The 22,331-nt window shown below is 43.9% G+C and overlaps 1 protein-coding gene across 15 annotated transcripts in view; it reads left to right on the top strand.

Moving 5' to 3' along the window:
- The window catches only part of capt (adenylyl cyclase-associated protein 1), a 424,491-nt gene that overhangs the window by 135,246 nt on the left and 266,914 nt on the right, over window positions 1-22,331 (top strand). For 2 of the 15 annotated variants that reach the window (XM_071690545.1, XM_071690547.1), the window contains exon 1: window positions 8,347-8,498. The exons of 12 other annotated variants lie outside the window; for them this stretch is intronic. The gene's annotated coding sequence lies outside the window, so the exon portion shown is untranslated. Of the gene's footprint in view, window positions 1-8,345; window positions 8,499-22,331 lie in introns of those variants that run through there. One more of the 15 variants, XM_071690539.1, reaches the window with a different exon arrangement.

The raw sequence follows: 22,331 nt of genomic DNA, 5'->3' as shown, positions 1-22,331 counted from the left end.
GCTTCACATGCCTTGATTCAATCCACTGACAGCACGTCAACCCCTGTATACCACATCGCTCCAATTCACTCTATTCCTTGCCCTCCTTTCACCCTCCTGCATGTTCAGGCCCCGATCACACAAAATCCTTTTCACTCCATCTTTCCACCTCCAATTTGGTCTCCCTCTTCTCCTCGTTCCCTCCACCTCCGACACATATATCCTCTTGGTCAATCTTTCCTCACTCATTCTCTCCATGTGCCCAAACCACTTCAAAACACCCTCTTCTGCTCTCTCAACCACGCTCTTTTTATTTCCACACATCTCTCTTACCCTTACGTTACTTACTCGATCAAACCACCTCACACCACACATTGTCCTCAAACATCTCATTTCCAGCACATCCATCCTCCTACGCACAACTCTATCCATAGCCCACGCCTCGCAACCATACAACATTGTTGGAACTACTATTCCTTCAAACATACCCATTTTTGCTTTCCGGGATAATGTTCTCGACTTCCACACATTTTTCAAGGCTCCCAAAATTTTCGCCCCCTCCCCCACCCTATGATCCACTTCCGCTTCCATGGTTCCATCCGCTGACAGATCCACTCCCAGATATCTAAAACACTTCACTTCCTCCAGCCTCTCACCATTCAAACACCTCCCAATTGACTTGACCCTCAACCCTACTGTACTTAATAACCTTGCTCTTATTGACATATATATATATATATATATATATATATATATATATATATATATATATATATATATATATATATATATATATCTTTCTTTCATACTATTCGCCATTTCCCGCATTAGCGAGGTAGCGTTAAGAACAGAGGACTGGGCCTTTGAGGGAATATCCTCACCTGGCCCCCTTCTCTGTTCCTTCTTTTGGAAAATTGAAAAAAAAAAAAAACGAGGGGAGGATTTCCAGCCCCCCCGCTCCCTCCCCTTTTAGTCCCCTTCTACGACACGCAGGGAATACGTGGGAAGTATTCTTTCTCCCCTATCCCCAGGGATATATATATATTGTACAAAGGCAAAGGGGATAAGAGTGAGTGCTCAAATTACAGAGGTATAAGTTTGTTGAGTATTCCTGGTAAATTATATGGGCGGGTATTGATTGAGAGGGTGAAGGCATGTACAGAGCATCAGATTGGGGAAGAGCAGTGTGGTTTCAGAAGTGGTAGAGGATGTGTGGATCAGGTGTTTGCTTTGAAGAATGTATGTGAGAAATACTTAGAAAAGCAAATGGATTTGTATGTAGCATTTATGGATCTGGAGAAGGCATATGATAGAGTTGATAGAGATGCTCTGTGGAAGGTATTAAGAATATATGGTGTGGGAGGCAAGTTGTTAGAAGCAGTGAAAAGTTTTTATCGAGGATGTAAGGCATGTGTACGTGTAGGAAGAGAGGAAAGTGATTGGTTCTCAGTGAATGTAGGTTTGCGGCAGGGGTGTGTGATGTCTCCATGGTTGTTTAATTTGTTTATGGATGGGGTTGTTAGGGAGGTAAATGCAAGAGTCTTGGAAAGAGGGGCAAGTATGAAGTCTGTTGGGGATGAGAGAGTTTGGGAAGTGAGTCAGTTGTTGTTCGCTGATGATACAGCGCTGGTGGCTGATTCATGTGAGAAACTGCAGAAGCTGGTGACGGAGTTTGGTAAAGTGTGTGGAAGAAGAAAGTTAAGAGTAAATGTGAATAAGAGCAAGGTTATTAGGTACAGTAGGGTCGAGGGTCAAGTCAATTGGGAGGTGAGTTTGAATGGAGAAAAACTGGAGGAAGTGAAGTGTTTTAGATATCTGGGAGTGGATCTGTCAGCGGATGGAACCATGGAAGCGGAAGTGGATCATAGGGTGGGGGAGGGGGCGAAAATTTTGGGAGCCTTGAAAAATGTGTGGAAGTCGAGAACATTATCTCGGAAAGCAAAAATGGGTATGTTTGAAGGAATAGTAGTTCCAACAATGTTGTATGGTTGCGAGGCGTGGGCTATGGATAGAGTTGTGCGCAGGAGGATGGATGTGCTGGAAATGAGATGTTTGAGGACAATGTGTGGTGTGAGGTGGTTTGATCGAGTAAGTAACGTAAGGGTAAGAGAGATGTGTGGAAATAAAAAGAGCGTGGTTGAGAGAGCAGAAGAGGGTGTTTTGAAATGGTTTGGGCACATGGAGAGAATGAGTGAGGAAAGATTGACCAAGAGGATATATGTGTCGGAGGTGGAGGGAACGAGGAGAAGAGGGAGACCAAATTGGAGGTGGAAAGATGGAGTGAAAAGGATTTTGTGTGATCGGGGCCTGAACATGCAGGAGGGTGAAAGGAGGGCAAGGAATAGAGTGAATTGGAGCGATGTGGTATACAGGGGTTGACGTGCTGTCAGTGGATTGAATCAAGGCATGTGAAGCGTCCGGGGTAAACCAAGGAAAGCTGTGTAGGTATGTATATTTGCGTGTGTGGACGTGTGTATGTACATGTGTATGGGGGGGGGGGGGGGTGGGGCCATTTCTTTCGTCTGTTTCCTTGCGCTACCTCGCAAACGCGGGAGACAGCGACAAAGTAAAAAAAAAAAAAAAAAAAAAAATATATATATATATATATATATATATATATATATATATATATATATATATATATATATATATTATATATATATATATATATATATATATATATATATATATATATATATATATATATATATATATATATTTATATTATATATATATATATTTTATATATATATATATATATTTTTTTTTTTCTCCCAAAGAAGGAACAGAGAAGGGGGCCAGGTGAGGATATTCCCTCAAAGGCCCAGTCCTCTGTTCTTAGCGCTACCTCGCTAATGCGGGAAATGGCGAATAGTTTGAAAGAAAAAGAAAAGATATATATATATATATATATATATATATATATATATATATATATATATATATATATATATATATATATATGTGTGTGTGTGTGTGTGTGTGTGTGTGTGTGTGTGTGTGTGTGTGTGTGTGTGTTTGTACGGTATGGATGAAGGGCATCTCGCAGGTGGTGGAGGCAAGCATAGAGGTCACCGTGGGTACACGACACCGACACAGGAATCATCTCGTGCCTTCTCATGAGACACTCCTGAAATAACTGGGTTGTGTATAATCGTGGAAGTGGTAGGGAAGTGAAGGTGTACACGAGCAGTACAGTCAGCTAGGTGAAGGGAATTATGAAGTAGGACTTGCTCCATTCAGTACCTCATGCATGACGTAAAGCGACATGAATGGTACCCAGGTGACTTAGACAAGTTAGCAGCGTACCATAGCATTGGCAGAGCACGTACTTAAGAAGAATACGCAAAAATATAGATGTAAGTCAAGTTATATAGCGATGGGATATTCAGTTCAGACATCATAGAGAATTGTACCCACCCACGAGCCTACTCTCCACCATGTCACTGTCTGGCTTGTACATGGGGAACTTACTGAGCTGCCTTAAGAATGTCGTGTGGCAAGTTTTTTGTAACATTTTCTTTAGTTAACCTACCTACCTGCCTACCTACCTCTTTCTTGTGAATGATCGTACATAAAGGATTGTATTGAGAGTCCTTTATAAACTTGTGATGGCAAGTCCTGTGTACCAAACAGTTGCTCGCCAGCCTGATACCGATATGACCACCTTTATGATAAGGGTCATGAATGTTATCACGTGTTGGTGTGCTGTCTGCTGCTCTACCTTGCCGGTCACGCGCCCGATATTGTTCAGGTTGTGTGAACTTCTCAGTAATGTGGGTTAGGTCATGTAATGCTAGGCTAATACAGGGTGGTGGATTTTCCTCTCCCCCGTGCTGGATCTTAACCTCTCGAGCAACAACGTCATATGGGTTGCAACCAGAAACATCAAGTAGACAATTTAGTTTTCCCAGGACTTATTTTTCATATTTGTAGGATCCGTCTCGAATGGTTGTTTTATAAGGAATGAGTACAAAGGAAAACACAGTTAGTTTATCATCTTATGGTTTTCATATCCAGTCTGTAGTTTCCCCTAATGTTTGTGTCCGTGAAGAACAGTGTTTGGAGGAACATTGTGGTAGTCATTGTTAAAGTTGACTTGCTGAGGGAGTCGTGCCCTTCATTCTCACCAGCATGTTGACTCAGTGAGGCAGCCAAACGCACACCACTATCTTTACATCTGGTATTGACAGGTGATCCATAACGTCTCGAGTTCCCTTCCTCCTCCTCCTCCTAAAAGTGTTTAACCTTTTGACACCAGTAACTCCACAAGGACATTCTTTTCTTTTATTCCAGTTAGCACTACGATTACCCCACCAGTCATCCTCCTATTTTGATCTATTGTTATTACGCTTTCTATGTTTGCCTCCGCCTACCATGTACTGCGCGTCCCCACCCTCTCAGCGTGTGTATTTGTGTGTGTGTGTGTGTGTGTGTGTGTGTGTGTGTGTGTGTGTGTGTGTGTGTGTATGCTCAGACAAATAAAGCCCTTGAAATTGTACAATTGTCTGCGTCTGAAGTAATGACCTGAAGGTGATATGTTTGTGTCAAGAGGATTATTAAGATAGGAGGTACGGTATGTAGGTAGTCGTGGTGTTGGGTTGAAGCAAAACTGGGAGAATTGTGGAAGGCTGACAACCGACAACCAGTTTCTCTTTAAAGCTTTTTGTCAGGAAAAAAAGGTTTTACATGTGCAGCCTCCAGAAAGTTTGGACTGGTAATTTTTCTTGCGTTTTTACAACTTGCTGCGCAAATAACTCTCTGCACGTTTTCCTTGGTGGCGAAAAGGGGTGGGGGGGGGGGGGGGAGTGAAGAGTTTGAAAAGATTTTATGCATTTGTATACACTGACATCTGTTTTATTCATATGTTGAGAGATCTGGCGTGAGTTGCTTTTGATGGACAAATATTTGGTCGTACCTTTACGTAAGTTGGCAGAGGTAAATCAGGTGGACATCACTGTCCTCCCCCCCTTGCAGTTAGCATTTTAGGCATGTGTTAGTGTGCCGGCGTCAGGGGTTGTGGCATTGTGCCGCATTTTTTTTTCAGGATTGGAAGGAATGTGAGCATAGGGCGGAGCAAGTGAACGGGCGATGGTGGTGTGGGAGGAGAGAGTTTGAGTGAGTGAGTGTGTGTGGGTGGGTGGGAGGGTGGGTAAGTGTTTAAAATAGCCCATAACATCTTGAATTACGAGGGGTTGAGTCACCATATATGTGTTCGGGAGGATGTAGCACTGTAGGGTGCACCACAGTCTATCTTGCGATGGGTTGTAGGTCTTATCTTGGGAGAACCTTGACCGACGGTAGATACGCGCCCTGAACACTTTCTACTTTAGTTTGACCGAGTTACGTTTGTGAATAAGTTCGTGAAACTTGATAATGGATTTTTATCGGGTTTATCTAAGTTCTGCTGTGGTCTTAGGAAATGGTAGTGAATAGACCAGGAACTACTTGAGACCTTAGCTGAAGGGACATTCATAGTGTCAGTGTAACCTGATCTCATGACCTTTCCTTACACTGACCTGTGAACTTTCATACATGGAACACTCGTGCGCTAAACACACTCATGGTAAAGCTTCTGCTCTGTATACGCTGGTAGGAATCAGAGGATTATCATTATATGTTTATCAGATAATGATTTGTTTTTTACGTAGATGTACTGGGTCCGCATGCTTAACCATACATAATTGATATGCACTGTACGCTCTTTGCTTGCCTTCATTTACCCCTTTCTCTTTGCCCTTCACCTATGTTTTGTCTGCATATGCTTGCAAAAGTGAACCCTTCTTAAAGCACCATTTATAGGAAATGAAGTAAAATGTGGCATCAGTTTTATTAATGTGCACATTATGAATTGTGGGCGTGATGTTGAAGTATGCAGGTAAAGGTTCATACCAGTTGAAGTAATATATTTATAAGGGAGAGACTCGCAGTAGATGAGTGAGAGATGAGCCTCGCTCGCTCGCTGACTCCCACGTGAACCTAGGGACAGTAGTACCCAGGCCCAGAATACCGTCCAATCTAAATATACTTGAGGTGGTGACTCTGGACGAACAATGGTTCTCTTGTGTTGGTTCAGTCGTCCGGGGTCAGAGAGCATGTGTAACAAAAGGAATAAAAATAGTGGCTGGAGATACAGGAAAGTGAGATTGTGGAAGAAAAAGAGGAGGAAGTGGAGGAGGAGTACGTGAAGGATGTACGTATTTTGGCGAGATGGTTGAGGTCTTGATTTCTGACCTTGTCGGGAAGTTCAAGAAAATTTGCTAATTTTACGAGCTTAAAGAAAAATAATCCTAGCATTGATTATAATTAACTTTACTAGATAATGAAATTGCGTTTGAATTTTGTGGCATACTTTTTTCGAACGCCAAACAGTGGGTGTAAGTTCATTAGTCATCACTGATGGAAGTAGTAATGATGAGTAGTAATTAACGGTTTATTAAATTAGATGCAGCCAGAGACTGAAAATATTTGGACAGAATAAATACAGTGAAAAGGGGCGTGCAGAACGGGGGAAACGGGTGGGGGTTAACCAGACTCACCTTACATATAACACTGATGCAGGTTTACATATGATCTGGTAATAACTGTTGTTGATTACAGTAACTGGTTCGGGTCTACTTTTGCAGAGGTTTGTCTCAGTCTCTGTGTGGGTTCGATGTGTTTGATAATTAGCATTTGTGATTGCTGTGTGTTACAAGGAGAGAGTTGTTATACTCGTGTTGCCCCGATTCTAATTCTAGTGCATGTACTTTGTTTTCATTGTACACACACACACACACACACACACACACACACACACACACACACACACACACACACACACACACACACTAGCCTAAGGGAGGTACCCATTTACCGACCAGCCCCGAGAGAAGGCTTAATTGCTGGCTTGGTTTTGGGCAGACTGCCGCGCCCAGGATTCGAACCAGGGCGGGCCAGTGCGTAGATCGTGTGTGTGTGTGAGATTCCCTACTTTTATTGGGAGGGAGGTTTACACTTTTAGGACCCTAACTCCTGAACATGTCATAGAACGTTGTAAATTTCTGTATGGTGTCTGCCATGACCATTGCCTCAGTCTTTCTTTTCCATTCTTTCACGCTGTTACACTAGAACAGTACTTTCACCACTGTTATACTAGAACGGTACTTTCTAACATCATCAACAAATTTACTGCATAATTTGATGTTCTGTGGGTGTGTGTGTGTGTGTGTGTGTGTGTGTGTGTGTGTGTGTGTGTGCGCGTACTGGCATGCGCGCGGGCTTGTGTAAACATGAGCAGGGAGGGTGGGGGGGTGTTACCTCTCGTAGCACTTCATATGACTGATACACCTCAAACCTGTCACCGGTGTTTGTTTCTACTGCATGATACACTTGTACTCACTTGAACTTGTCCATATTTCATTTGATGTTCTCCGGATGGATATTGTCTAACATTGTACTGAAAGATGGCTCTCGGAGTTTTTTTTCCCGCATGAACAAAAATATCGAGCGCGGGTGGGGCGTGTGCTCAGGTACAGGAGCTTACGTCTAGATATTTGTGGTGGCTGCGTGTGTGTTAGTGATAGGGGAGTGTTCGATAGAACCATGATAACATCCGCATTGTGTATTGAACCATTTTAACACGATGCCGTGACCCGTGGGTGTGGTTGATAATGCGATCTCTCGGCACATCGCTACAATCACTATGCACGGCGGTATGACCTTTGAGCACGACTTTACGACCTTTGGGTATGATGGCCTGACCTTTAACCCGACCCCTTAAGGGTTAAGTTAAAGGTAATACCATCATAACAAACTGTCGTCGTGCCGTCGTGTTCAAAGGTCGTACCGTGGTGGCCGGTGGCTGTACAAGTCGAATTGAAGCGGTTAAGGTTACGTAGGCCTTAGTTCACTCGTGGCTAGCGTGTTTCTACATCCAGTATGTAATGTTGATATTCACAAACCTTTGATTTATATAATAAGAATGTTACCCCTCAGAGATTGGCTTGTCCAGACGGTATTCACATTACTGTGGAGAGAGGGGGGGAGCAATGTAGTATGTTAACTGTTGTATGATATTGGTGATCAACACTGGTGGTGGTGGTCTTCAGTGAAACCGTGGTATATATATAGATATTACACTCTTTGCCAGGCTAAATACGGTATCAGTTGACTCATTCAACTGCTACATGAACATACGATGCTCTCGGGAAAACTTCCTGGTTATTGCAGTATACGAGGGGTGTTACGCATGCGTGGACAGTAAACATGGACATGTTTCTGGTATTGGAAATACAGTGGCAGATTGCCCAACACCCCGCTTTTATTGCTAACACCCACGCCCTCACCCCCTAACCGCCTCCCACCATCCTCGAGTCCAGGCAACAGCGTTTCCTGGAGGACAGAATTAGATGTGCCAGGTAGAGGCACCATCAGGTATGGCAGCAGTTGCTCGGCTGCTGCCGCCGGCCTTTCGTGCCGTCCCCTTCAGTCAGTTACCGTGTGTGCTTGGTGTTCCAGCCTTTACTGCACTTGACCATGTAAGTACGAATTCTACGTAAATACCCAGGCTCTCTTGTCCGTTACCGTGATGTTTACGTTTTATTTTATAATGTACAGTGGTCCGAGAAGATTGTGTTTGAATATCTATCGATGGACGAAACTATTGGGACAGGAAAGAGGAGCCATGTTCTCCGTGGCCAGATCGTCAGAGAAAACGATGATGACTCGCAGGGTATACTGAGTCACTTTGTATTTAGACTTACAGTCGTGGCTGTTAGTCATGGCGCCGTCTTTTTTATTGTAAAAATGCCATTTATTGTTAAGTTTCTGTCATAGCAGTACTCAGAATATGTGTTTATATCCAAACGTAGCAGCACCCCATCATTTACTCAAGAAGTACTCGTCAGAGCAATGTTTTTGTCGTAGTCGAGGAACGCGGTAGACAACATGTATTATTTTTAGGATCTCGATCTACTCCATCCATTCCTTTGCTTTATTTCTCAAAGTAAAACTTAAAGCTTCATAAGCAACGTTATGGCAGCTTATGTTAGGCTTACGTTAGAGAGCTCTATTTATTAGCTAAGCTTATGTTAAGAGAGCTCCATATAGTAGGTAAGCCTATGTTAAGAGAGCTCCATTTATGAATTGATAACTACTTGGGTTGCATGGTTTTCTTTTTTCCTTTTTAGTTATAAAAGAATTTCGCGCAAGCTTTGAAGGCAGCTCGTGGAACCCGTGGGTTCCGAGGAACTCTGGTGGAGGGAAAACAAAAGACAGTGCGATAGATGGAAGGAAATTAGTGTATTCTTCGTTGTGGATTATATATATATATATATATATATATATATATATATATATATATATATATATATATATATATATATATATATGACTCATGGTGAGGTGCCTGAGGATTGGCGGAATGCGTGCATAGTGCCATTGTACAAAGGCAAAGGGGATAAGAGTGAGTGCTCAAATTACAGAGGTATAAGTTTGTTGAGTATTCCTGGTAAATTATATGGGAGGGTATTGATTGAGAGGGTGAAGGCATGTACAGAGCATCAGATTGGGGAAGAGCAGTGTGGTTTCAGAAGTGGTAGAGGATGTGTGGATCAGGTGTTTGCTTTGAAGAATGTATGTGAGAAATACTTAGAAAAGCAAATGGATTTGTATGTAGCATTTATGGATCTGGAGAAGGCATATGATAGAGTTGATAGAGATGCTCTGTGGAAGGTATTAAGAATATATGGTGTGGGAGAAAAGTTGTTAGAAGCAGTGAAAAGTTTTTATCGAGGATGTAAGGCATGTGTACGTGTAGGAAGAGAGGAAAGTGATTGGTTCTCAGTGAATGTAGGTTTGCGGCAGGGGTGTGTGATGTCTCCATGGTTGTTTAATTTGTTTATGGATGGGGTTGTTAGGGAGGTAAATGCAAGAGTTTTGGAAAGAGGGGCAAGTATGAAGTCTGTTGGGGATGAGAGAGCTTGGGAAGTGAGTCAGTTGTTGTTCGCTGATGATACAGCGCTGGTGGCTGATTCATGTGAGAAACTGCAGAAGTTGGTGACTGAGTTTGGTAAAGTGTGTGGAAGAAGAAAGTTAAGAGTAAATGTGAATAAGAGCAAGGTTATTAGGTACAGTAGGGTTGAGGGTCAAGTCAATTGGGAGGTGAGTTTGAATGGAGAAAAACTGGAGGAAGTGAAGTGTTTTAGATATCTGGGAGTGGATCTGTCAGCCGATGGAACCATGGAAGCGGAAGTGGATCATAGGGTGGGGGAGGGGGCGAAAATTCTGGGGGCCTTGAAGAATGTGTGGAAGTCGAGAACATTATCTCGGAAAGCAAAAATGGGTATGTTTGAAGGAATAGTGGTTCCAACAATGTTGTATGGTTGCGAGGCGTGGGCTATGGATAGAGTTGTGCGCAGGAGGATGGATGTGCTGGAAATGAGATGTTTGAGGACAATGTGTGGTGTGAGGTGGTTTGATCGAGTGAGTAACGTAAGGGTAAGAGAGATGTGTGGAAATAAAAAGAGCGAGGTTGAGAGAGCAGAAGAGGGTGTTTTGAAGTGGTTTGGGCACATGGAGAGAATGAGTGAGGAAAGATTGACCAAGAGGATATATGTGTCGGAGGTGGAGGGAACGAGGAGAAGATGGAGACCAAATTGGAGGTGGAAAGATGGAGTGAAAAGATTTTGTGTGATCGGGGCCTGAACATGCAGGAGGGTGAAAGGAGGGCAAGGAATAGAGTGAATTGGAGCGATGTGGTATACCGGGGTTGACGTGCTGTCAGTGGATTGAATCAAGGCATGTGAAGCGTCTGGGGTAAACCATGGAAAGCTGTGTAGGTATGTATATTTGCGTGTGTGGATGTATGTATATACATGTGTATGGGGGGGGGGGTTGGGCCATTTCTTTCGTCTGTTTCCTTGCGCTACCTCGCAAGCGCGGGAGACAGCGACAAAGTATAATAAATAAATAAATATAAAATATATATATATATATATATATATATATATATATATATATATATATATATATATAGGGCATGTGAAGCGTCTGGGGTAAACCATGGAAAGCTGTGTAGGTATGTATATTTGCGTGTGTGGACGTATGTATATACATGTGTATGGGGGGGGGGCATTTCTTTCGTCTGTTTCCTTGCGCTACCTCGCAAACGCGGGAGACAGCGACAAAGTATCCCTGGGGATAGGGGAGCAAGAATACTTCCCACGTATTCCCTGCGTGTCGTAGAAGGCGACTAAAAGGGGAGGGAGCGGGGGGCTGGAAATCCTCCCCTCTCGGTTTTTTTTTTTTTTTTTTTTTTTTTTTTTTCCAAAAGAAGGAACAGAGAATTGGGCCAGGTGAGGGCAGTCCCTCAAAGGCCCAGTCCTCTGTTCTTAACGCTACCTCGCTAATGCGGGAAATGGCGAATAGTTTGAAAGAAAAAAGAATATATATATATATATATATATATATATATATATATATATATATATATATATATATATATATATATAACAATGGCAGTAGATAAACGAATTTTTATTTTTTTATCATTATTTTTCTTTAAAGTTTGCATAAAGAAATGCCTTAATGATGGCTGTTTTCAGCCTGTCCCCGGCGTCATTACTGTGAAAGATTGTCGCAGCTTCTACAGTGTTATCATCCTCCTGGAGGTTGTAGGAATGATATCTTGGGTCATCCTGGTAGAGGTGTATGAGTCGGGAGCATTTGTTATTAATATTTTTATATTCCTGTTCATATTTCTCCTTCATTTCATTCCCTTCTTCAAGTATTCTTCTAGTTTTTGCCCAAATGTGTGTGTGTGTGTGTGTGTGTGTTATACACTATCTTTTCTCCTCCTCTTTGTTTCCCACCTTTTCTTCACTCTCCTCCTCTCCTTCCCCTGTTCCTTCTCTTCCTCCTAGTTTCCTCTTCGCATCCTTCACTGCTTCTTCCTTCCTCATCATTCCATGCTCCTATTCCTCTGTTCTCCATCTTCCTTATATCCTCTTCCTCCTCCTATACCCTTTCCTTCACCCTCCTGCTTTGGTACTCGATAAAAACATCCAGAAATCTGCATTTACACAATTATGAGGTAAAATTGAGCACTGAAATGATTGCCGGAATGCATTCAGAACTGAATTGGAGGCTTTTCATGAACAGGAGTGTTGTTATGCTGTATTTTATGGATTAATGTTTATATATTTTAGTTCCAACTCTGTACGCACGAAGTATATTTTTCCTCTTCCGTCTCTACCTCTCCTTCCCCTGGCTGGTGACCGTTCGGCTTGGTCACCTCGTTAGTATTCCCCCTTACATGTCTGTTTTCAGTCATCTCTGCACATGACTTCCCCTCGCTGGTTCCTACAGTTTCCGCCATGTCATTAATCGTTCTCTCACTTGTCGTTTCTGTTTTCATCCCTCCCCTGCACCGGTGGTGTCATCTTACCTGCCGTTACCAGAATCACGTCGTTTCTTCACTTTCGTCCGACACATGAGTCGTCGTCACGTGTGATATCCTCTCTCCTTATCATCTCGCTTGTCGCATCTTAACCCCCCCCCCTGAATTGACGTTCCCCCTCAGGTAATCCTGTCTGATGTGTTACCGCCCATGGTCGCCTCTTGTATCTTCTTACCTGTCGCACGTCGTGCCAAAAGGCCTGTCGGTCGTCTTTGAAAAGCCTCCCTAGCGGAGGCGGGGTCCATGTCCACTAGTGCATGGAGGGCCGTCAGCGTGGCTGGTATCCGGCAAACCTACTGCAACTCACCACCACCCACACACTACGTGCACTCGGGCAGCAACGAACGAACAAAATTTCATATTTCAATTATGTTGTACATTGCAAGAGCAATATTGTTTTTGTTGTTGTTGTTGTTACCGGTATATTCTGGTTTTCATGATTTCACTTTTCCCTCCGACTCTAGATTTTCAAACTGAAACTTGAATACATTGCTCAAGTAGTCAAGAAAGATGTATATATATATGATGCTGTTATATACTTTATGAATGATAGATGGTTGTTTTAAGGAGCCTTATAGTATATTAACTTCGTTTAGAATCACCGTGCGTCTAGATCTTGGAATCGGAAATCCGTTTTGATCGTTATCGGTCAGACGTTTGACTGGGATGAAGCAGGGAGGGGCTGACCATGTGTGGCGTCTGGATTACTTGCTTACGAATAATTGTTTATATAATGATGATAATGATAATAGTAATAATAATGCTAATAATAATAATAATAATAACGGTAATGAATAGATAAAATGTATGATAATGGTAACGGTTTATTGAATTAGGTGTAGCGCAAAGGCTGCAAGTAGAGAGAAATTTCACTGTTAAGACAGTGACTCATAAAGGAGGGATGGAGGTTAACCAGACAGTCCTTGTACAAACAGTGGGGTGGCGGTCTGCTGATGAGTGATTTCCACAATAATTGGGTTGGATTAGTTCATATAACGATATGGGGGGGGGGGGGGGTGGAATTGGGTGGCCTCGATGGTTTTTTTAAGTGAGCTTGCATACCAACGCGACACATGGCAGGGTGGCACGTGTCACGCGACAGTGACAGTGTTTAAAGTGCCAAACTGTAACTCTGGGACATGTGATTTCTGGTGGCATGAGATTACGAGAGTGACTAATGGTGTAGTAGTGCTTTCCCATGTAGTTGGGAGGACCAGTTCTTCATAGTATCATGATAGTGGCGTAAGATGGACCAAGATTGATCTTGCGTGCCCCATTTCTGCATCTTTCCTGGTAGGCCGTCGTGTTTGGCTGGTAAGATAGATCATGCGAGGGACGCATTAGTGAGTTTGGGAGGCAAGTAAGTCGTGTTGATATCCTCGATTTAAGGTGCGCGGAGGCGAAGTGTTTCGAGCCTAGCAGGAGTTTAAAGACGGTAGGTAAGAGGATGTAATGATGCACTTGACGTTTACCTTTTCGTTTGGTTTATTGTTCCGTCACCGAGAAGCTTTTGGTGTACGTGCATGTGTGACGTGACTCCTTGGTGTGGTCAGGAGGGTTTTTGTCTCTGGATCATGCCAATCTTGCCATCCACCTGCATGATGTCATGGGGGAGGGGTCACACAGAAGCACTCACACAGAGCATATATGAATCTAAGAAGTTGTATAGTAGTCGAGAATGTTTAGGAGATGTGGTCCACTGTGTAAAACACCCTCCTCTTACAGTACAAATAGGTAATTACACACGCTCAGTGCGGATTGCTGGAGACGTTCAGTCTCTTGAGTCCAGTTGCTGTGCAGATTTGAATTAAATCTTCATTGCCTTGTAAACCAAAGTAATTCAGTAATGGAATATGTCATTTTCCATTAATTTGACTTTGAATTCCTACCCATCGAGATGAAAATGAAAGAAATAATTTTACATCAATATTTTTCACTTGGGTAAAAAGAAAATCCTCTACCTTGAAAATCAGTAAATCTATCTGGGAGTGGAGGTGTAAAGCTATCGAGGCGTGTAGGTCCCCACTTGTAAGGGTGGTATATAGGCAAGCATTGGTTCATGCGGAACGAGCCACTTAGCAAGTCAAGACGCGTTCCACGAGGAGTTGAATATTCAGGTCCCATTACTGTCCAGGAGTCCAACCATAAAGTGCGTGGGGACGTCTCCATCCAGTCTTGCAAGGTTGACCTCACAGTATGTAGGTGGACGTGCGTCGCCACCAGTCTATAAGCAAGGTCAGTCTGCCACCCAGGGATACGGGGTATAGTATTGAGATACTGGTGGTGGCCTGTGTAAAGTAAGGTCTTCGCCGAGTGATGCAAGAGAAGTGTTACCTGGAAAATCTTACGTCCGGAATAGTTTCACTCATACGGACGGCTTCCGGTGAAAAAAATGACATGTCGCTTTCCCTGGGTTGAACGTGTCGTATGGACGATTGTCGTCCATCTGGATCCCTCCAAAATGACATTGTCGTTCTTGTCCCTTTTAAGCACGACTGGATAGCTACGGTACGACTCTTCGGCTGAGATGGTACGAAATTTGGGTACGACGATACGACCCGTGGATGCGATAGCCTCGCCATAGGACATCATTCCCAGAGGTGTTACTGTCGTGCTCAGGTGTCGCACCATCGCGCCCAGAGGGTTAAAAAGATGTTCCGGTGCTCCAGTGGCCGAGTAGCGTGAGGAGGATACCCGAGCAAGTGCCCGAGCCAGCATGTCTTGTGTGGGCCGCCAGCGAGAGTGAAAGTCAGTTCCGCCCCCTCCCCTACTTGTCCCCCGACCATCGAGGACAGTTTTTGTGAGAGGTTTCATTCCCTCGACACCGGTTCTCTCCAAGAACGGGTTACCAGTTGCCTTAACTAGAGTTGTTCCTGCTGCCTTACCTGCCGTTCTTCCTGCTTGGCTGTAAGCTGCTTAGTGCTCCTGTGTATGTTGGTCATCGTGAGAGGGAAAGTTAGAGGAACGGCTGCTTAGTTTTGCGCGCGCGCGTGTAAGTGTGTGTGTGTGTGTGTGTGTGTGTGTGTGTGTGTGTGTGTGTGTGTGTGTGTGTGTGTGTTTTGCTGGTTTAAAGGAGAAAGTCATCCTGCGTCATGAACTAGGCTGCAGGGGTTGGGATTAAGTAATAACTGTGGGAATTGATGAGTCTTTTGTGTTCATGAAGTGAGTAACAAGGTTTTTAGTGTCCTGTTTTCTCTTGATGCAGTCTTTTTTTATAACCAGTCAATATATATATATATATATATATATATATATATATATATATATATATATATATATATATATATTTCCTCGATAAAAAAACTTTTCACTGCTTCTAACAACTTTCCTCCCACACCATATATTCTTAATACCTTCCACAGAGCATCTCTATCAACTCTATCATATGCCTTCTCCAGATCCATAAATGCTACATACAAATCCATTTGCTTTCCTAAGTATTTCTCACATACATTCTTCAAAGCAAACACCTGATCCACACATCCTCTACCACTTCTGAAACCACACTGCTCTTCCCCAATCTGATGCTCTGTACATGCCTTCACCCTCTCAATCAATACCCTCCCATATAATTTACCAGGAATACTCAACAAACTTATACCTCTGTAATTTGAGCACTCACTCTTATCCCCTTTGCCTTTGTACAATGGCACTATGCACGCATTCCGCCAATCCTCAGGCACCTCACCATGAGTCATACATACATTAAATAACTTTACCAACCAGTCAACAATACAGTCACCCCCTTTTTTAATAGATTCCACTGCAATACTGCAATATGTGTACGTGTAGGAAGAGAGGAAAGTGATTGGTTCTCAGTGAATGTAGGTTTGCGGCAGGGGTGTGTGATGTCTCCATGGTTGTTTAATTTGTTTATGGATGGGGTTGTTAGGGAGGTAAATGCAAGAGTTTTGGAAAGAGGGGCAAGTATGAAGTCTGTTGGGGATGAGAGAGCTTGGGAAGTGAGTCAGTTGTTGTTCGCTGATGATACAGCGCTGGTGGCTGATTCATGTGAGAAACTGCAGAAGCTGGTGACTGAGTTTGGTAAAGTGTGTGGAATAAGAAAGTTAAGAGTAAATGTGAATAAGAGCAAGGTTATTAGGTACAGTAGGGTTGAGAGTCAAGTCAATTGGGAGGTGAGTTTGAATGGAGAAAAACTGGAGGAAGTGAAGTGTTTTAGATATCTGGGAGTGGATCTGGCAGCGGATGGAACCATGGAAGCGGAAGTGGATCATAGGGTGGGGGAGGGGGCGAAAATCCTGGGGGCCTTGAAGAATGTGTGGAAGTCGAGAACATTATCTCGGAAAGCAAAAATGGGTATGTTTGAAGGAATAGTGGTTCCAACAATGTTGTATGGTTGCGAGGCGTGGGCTATGGATAGAGTTGTGCGCAGGAGGATGGATGTGCTGGAAGTGAGATGTTTGAGGACAATGTGTGGTGTGAGGTGGTTTGATCGAGTGAGTAACGTAAGGGTAAGAGAGATGTGTGGAAATAAAAAGAGCGTGGTTGAGAGAGCAGAAGAGGGTGTTTTGAAGTGGTTTGGGCACATGGAGAGGATGAGTGAGGAAAGATTGACCAAGAGGATATATGTGTCGGAGGTGGAGGGGATATATGTGTCGGAGGTGGAGGGAACAAGGAGAAGAGGGAGACCAAATTGGAGGTGGAAAGATGGAGTGAAAAAGATTTTGTGTGATCGGGGCCTGAAAATGCAGGAGGGTGAAAGGAGGGCAAGGAATAGAGTGAATTGGAGCGATGTGGTATACCGGGGTTGACGTGCTGTCAGTGGATTGAATCAAGGCATGTGAAGCGTCTGGGGTAAACCATGGAAAGCTGTGTAGGTATGTATATTTGCGTGTGTGGACGTATGTATATACATGTGTATTGGGGGGGGGGGGCCATTTCTTTCGTCTGTTTCCTTGCGCTACCTCGCAAACGCGGGAGACAGCGACAAAGTATAATAAAAAAAAAATAATAAAAAATATATATATTTATACTATTCGCCTTTTCCCGCATTAGCGAGGTAGCGTTAAGAACAGAGGACTGGGCCTTTGAGGGAATATCCTCACGTGGCCCCCTTCTCTGTTCTTTCTTTTGGAAAAAAAAAAAGAGGGGAGGATTTCCAGCCCCCCGCTCCCTTCCCTTTTAGTCGCCTTCTACGACACGCAGGGAATACGTGGGAAGTATTCTTTCTCTCCTATCCCCGGGGATAATATATATATATATATATATATATATATATATATATATATATATATATATATATATATATATAGAGAGAGAGAGAGAGAGAGAGAGAGAGAGAGAGAGAGAGAGAGAGAGAGAGAATACCGGGCTCCGCCTGGTCGAGGTTGCATCGCGAGTGAAAAGTCACTTTTGCGAGGCTATACCATTGGGATTACAGTCTCGTCAAAGAACCTCTTACTTCAAAGGAGTCGAAATTTCCTTGCTATCCTGTTTACACACACACACACACACACACACATACACACACACATCTATAAAAGAATGGATGTGTGTGTGTGTGTGTAGTGGCGAGCTTACACATGGCTGGCGCTGTAGTTCCCATCTTTCCGCTCTACATATATTTGCGCGGGAATTTCTTCTTGTGTTGTGTTGTGGTGTCCCAGCAGGTACCGAGTATCCTTGTTGTTGGCATGACTGGCAACATGCACGCACGGTGGTTACCTCCGGAAGGACAGGAAATGTTAACTTCTTGACATCACTGGTATTTGGGAAGTGGATTTCGTGTTCGGCGTGTTTCTTTCTTTCCAATTCGTGACTATGACGTTTAATAAAATACCCGAAGATATATGTATATTGTTTTATTTCAAAGAGCAGTATTGAAATTTACGAATTGTGTAAATTTCCCTTCCACTTTTCTCCCCCTCCTCGTTACTGCTTGTCTGTATTCTGTTAACGCCTTTCCTTAAACGTGGTCCTTTTTATTTTCCGCTTCATCAGCGTGGGTTGTCTCCGCCCGGTTGACACCCCACTCCCCCTTCCCCCTCCTCCCGTGGCGCACCCAGACTTCGCCTCTCGCTGCCGTCAGCTGAGGCGTCCACCACGCGGCCCGCTCCCCCAGCCAGCCAGGCAGCCGCCGCCGCTCCTCCTGCTTCAGTGTTCACTCCTTCCCTCAGTGGAGCCGCCCGCGCGCCTCTTTCTCACTACCTCTATATCTCCCTCTGGGTTTGAAGACCGATCCTTTCCTCTGTGCACCAGCGTCTAGGGATACTAACATCTCTTGCCTCACCCTCAGCCTTGTGACTATGGCTACTAATGTGCCATTCTGAGAGGGACAAGACTTGAGTGTTGTGTGTTCCTCTGCAGTCCCGGGAAAGCTTGTGATTAGGGTGTCAGTTCGGTGAAGGAGTCCAAGTCTGCCAACCCCAAGTTAAGGTGTGGACGATTGTGGTAGCCACCACAGGTGAAAGTGTGGCAGGTATTTCAGTGCTAGTGCCCAGGGAACGTTTACCATGTTCCTCAGTGCCGGTACAGGTGCGGGATGACGATGTTAATGACATGGCTTTGAGTCATCACGGTACTGTGTGACCAAAAGGGAAAATGCTTACCATGGTTTGATGATAATGGACTAATGTGATGGTTACACGGTTACCATTGTTACATGTTTTACTTTGGTGTTATTGAAATAAGTAGGTAATGTGAATATTAGTTTATCTGACTTCGGAGTTTGAAGAAACAGTCAACAGTTTGGACGTTTAAGTTTAACTTCGACTTGTACGGGGTCGATGAAGTGTAGACAGCCTATCATTGCATTGACACACCTACAGTTGATGTCCACTATGCTGACGTGGAACTCTAGCTTCCATTGGAAAAATAAGTGCCTTGACATTTTACATGATGAGTTGATATTAAGTAACACTAACACCTCCTTTCACACATCCAACCTCGACTTGCAAAACGAACCCAGTGTACAGGGTCAGAAATGATTCTCCTGGAATCTCCTCGTGAAATATCTAGTCTTGACACTTTACTCTTTGCATGTCATTCCCCATTATGGTCCACCTCGTCTGCCTGCTTACGTATACCTTGTACGTTGTCCATCTCGTCTGCCTTTGTTCTTTGATGATATGAACCTAGGAAAATTACGGTTCCACATCCGTCCATTAGAATTGAGACTCACAAAACAATGCAAGATTATTGTACCTTCTAAGAGCTCTTGAATTTTTCCCTGTAATTGAGACTTTCCTTTTCATCTTCCATGCATCTAGCTTTCCCACTATCAGCCTTACTCCCAGGTGGGTTAAGTGTAGTAGTGGACGGCACTACCTCTCAATCGCTTGGACGGGTATACTACTTCTGAACTGGAGAGCCGACGACCTACAGACGTTCATGATCTGTGATGGCTGATCTTGTGTGACGGGTAGTCTCACGTAACGTACTCACATGTTACGAACCCGTCAGCCTTGCCTTTATATCACACACACACACACACACATGCACGTACGTGCACACACTCCTTCAGTGTGAACCCTGTGATCCGTGATGTCAGCTGGAATTATGTAACACTAACTAGAGAGGCGAAGAAACTTGTCAAGGACTTATTTTTTTATGCTACCTGTTGTGTTCTCATGAGTTTTACCCGCAGATGGAAGGGATAGAAAATAACATATGGTTTAAAACCGCACGGTGCAACTAAGAGAGAGAGAGAGAGAGAGAGAGAGAGAGAGAGAGAGAGGTGATGGTTTTGCAGTTTTTGAATGTAACTGCTTTCACCTGGTGCTGGGGTTAGAGCTCCATGGTTGGTAAGAGATCGGTCGTTGGCTGAGGGTACGTTATATTGTGGGGCGGGAGGGAGGGGTTGCGGTTCATACTGTTATAACCAACAACGGACACTACCCGAGTAATCCTAACTAAATATCAACCATGCACTCCTACCCATCCTGTGCACACGGTTGAAAAAAAAAATACAGGTCTTGGGACTGGCCGGTCGCAATGATGTGGTTATAAGGCAGGTTATATGATCACTGAACAATCACTGGTTATAAAACAGGTTGTGTGACCAGTGAACAACCACCAGGGGACTGGGCAAGACGCGTTCTGTAAGTTAACTGTTTACACTAAGCAAAGCTTGCTTACCTATGATGAAGTAGAGTAAAACATTACGTGGGTGAAGTGCTTGAACTTCCTGTGATTTTGGGTAAAGGTGTTCTTGAAATCAGCCTATGTTACAACATGGTGTGTTGTATGGTGTACACGTAGGTAAGTTTGAGGGTAGAGTTTTACGTTTTGTATCGACGGTGTGAGCTTGGGGGGGGGGGGTAAAACTCACCGTTTGGTATCTGTTATCCATCAGAAATCCGAGGGATACATTTCGTGTGTCTACTGATTTTACTGGAACCATATATATATATATATATATATATATATATATATATATATATATATATATATATATGGTTGTTCATGCTTGATATTTAGTTAGGATTACTCGGTTAGTGTCCGTCCATCTCAGTTTTGTACAGTGTAAAGAAAGTTCTATTCAAGAGATCGTTTGTAGGCTGCGTGCTGGTAGACTTAAGTTAACGTCAGTTTAATCATCCGGAGCATAAATATGAGCCGATTCATCACGTGCATCCAGCGTTCTGAGCCCCGTAAGTGAAGGAATCCAGAAAAAGTGCACTATAACTCCCGACACTAGTAATCATTCTATCCCAGTGTGGTGCTTCAGAAACGATTGAATTACCAGTCATGCTGAGGGGAATTTAATAGTGTTTGGGGAGAGAGAGAGAGAGAGAGAGAGAGAGAGAGAGAGTCTTACAAACAGAATATCGTTTTTGGAGATGCTGTGAAATTTCAAAAAGTCAATAGGACTTTCTTACTTCTGTTTGGGGAAAGTTGCCCGGTTATTGATCAGGACTCTCCAGTTTAGACGGGAACCATCAGTGGACGTTTACAAAACATTAGCACTGTCGGCAGCCCCACTGGTTCATTGTAGAGACCCATCTGTATTTATGATGTATGTGTGAGAGGTTCATGAGTGATGGTGTCATTGTGACTGAGGACGATATATTTGTCTCATCCTCAGCCCGGCTGTGATCTGAGTAAAAGCTCTGGGGAAAGGGAGGGAACACCGATGTCAGAAGGGATGAATTTCTCTCGGGGGTAAGACAGTGCAGCTGCTGTGGCATGTAATACAGTTCATGACTTCCATGCATGCGAACCCAGCAGCAGTTAGTGATGCGTTAGTGAAAGCTATTTTTTTCCTGAGATACGTTTAGGTAAACATTCTGATCCCAGTAAGAAGATCCACTTCAGTAATTATTTTGTATTGAGCCTTCCAAGTCTCTTGTGAGGCACCAGAGCACGCAGAGGTGCAGCATAAAACAGTGGGAGAACGAATGTACGGAAGGTACATAATTTTAACTACTCTGACGGCTTCACTGCATCGTGGATTGAAGCCAGCCACACCTGCGAATGCTGAGTGATGTAGGGGCGGCAGGTGGTTGTGTGGGGGGCAAGAGGGGTGACATGTTGGCGGGAGGTAGACAGAGGGTACGATCACCTGGTTGCTGGAGGTGATGATGTGGATGGGCGTGGGGTGAGTGTTGCTGGTAGGGGATGGGGAGACAGAATGTATGAGCGTCGTTTTAGAGGCAGCGGGTTGCGGGGCGCTGGTGCTGGTTGTTGAGGGGCAGACTCTGGGTACGAGTACTATGTTGAAAGGATGAGGGAGAGGTGGTGCTGATGATGGTGCAGGTCGCGTTTGTGATAAGGTAGTGAGTGGTATGAGGAAGAGTTCTGACACGGCAGTGTGTATGGGGTGGAGAGATGTTGGTGATCTTATTGACAGTAGATCGGACGTAGAATGACGGATGGCCACAGTTGGTGTGAGGAGAGGGCAGAGGTGTTAGCGCACCTGAGAGATGGGCATCACCTTCTGTGAGGCAGGTGT

The sequence above is a fragment of the Panulirus ornatus genome, chromosome 48 (assembly GCF_036320965.1).
Source record: "Panulirus ornatus isolate Po-2019 chromosome 48, ASM3632096v1, whole genome shotgun sequence".
NCBI classification, from domain to species: domain Eukaryota; kingdom Metazoa; phylum Arthropoda; class Malacostraca; order Decapoda; family Palinuridae; genus Panulirus; species Panulirus ornatus.
Note: the sequence above shows the minus strand (reverse complement) of the source record. Positions and strands in the feature narration are given on the sequence as shown.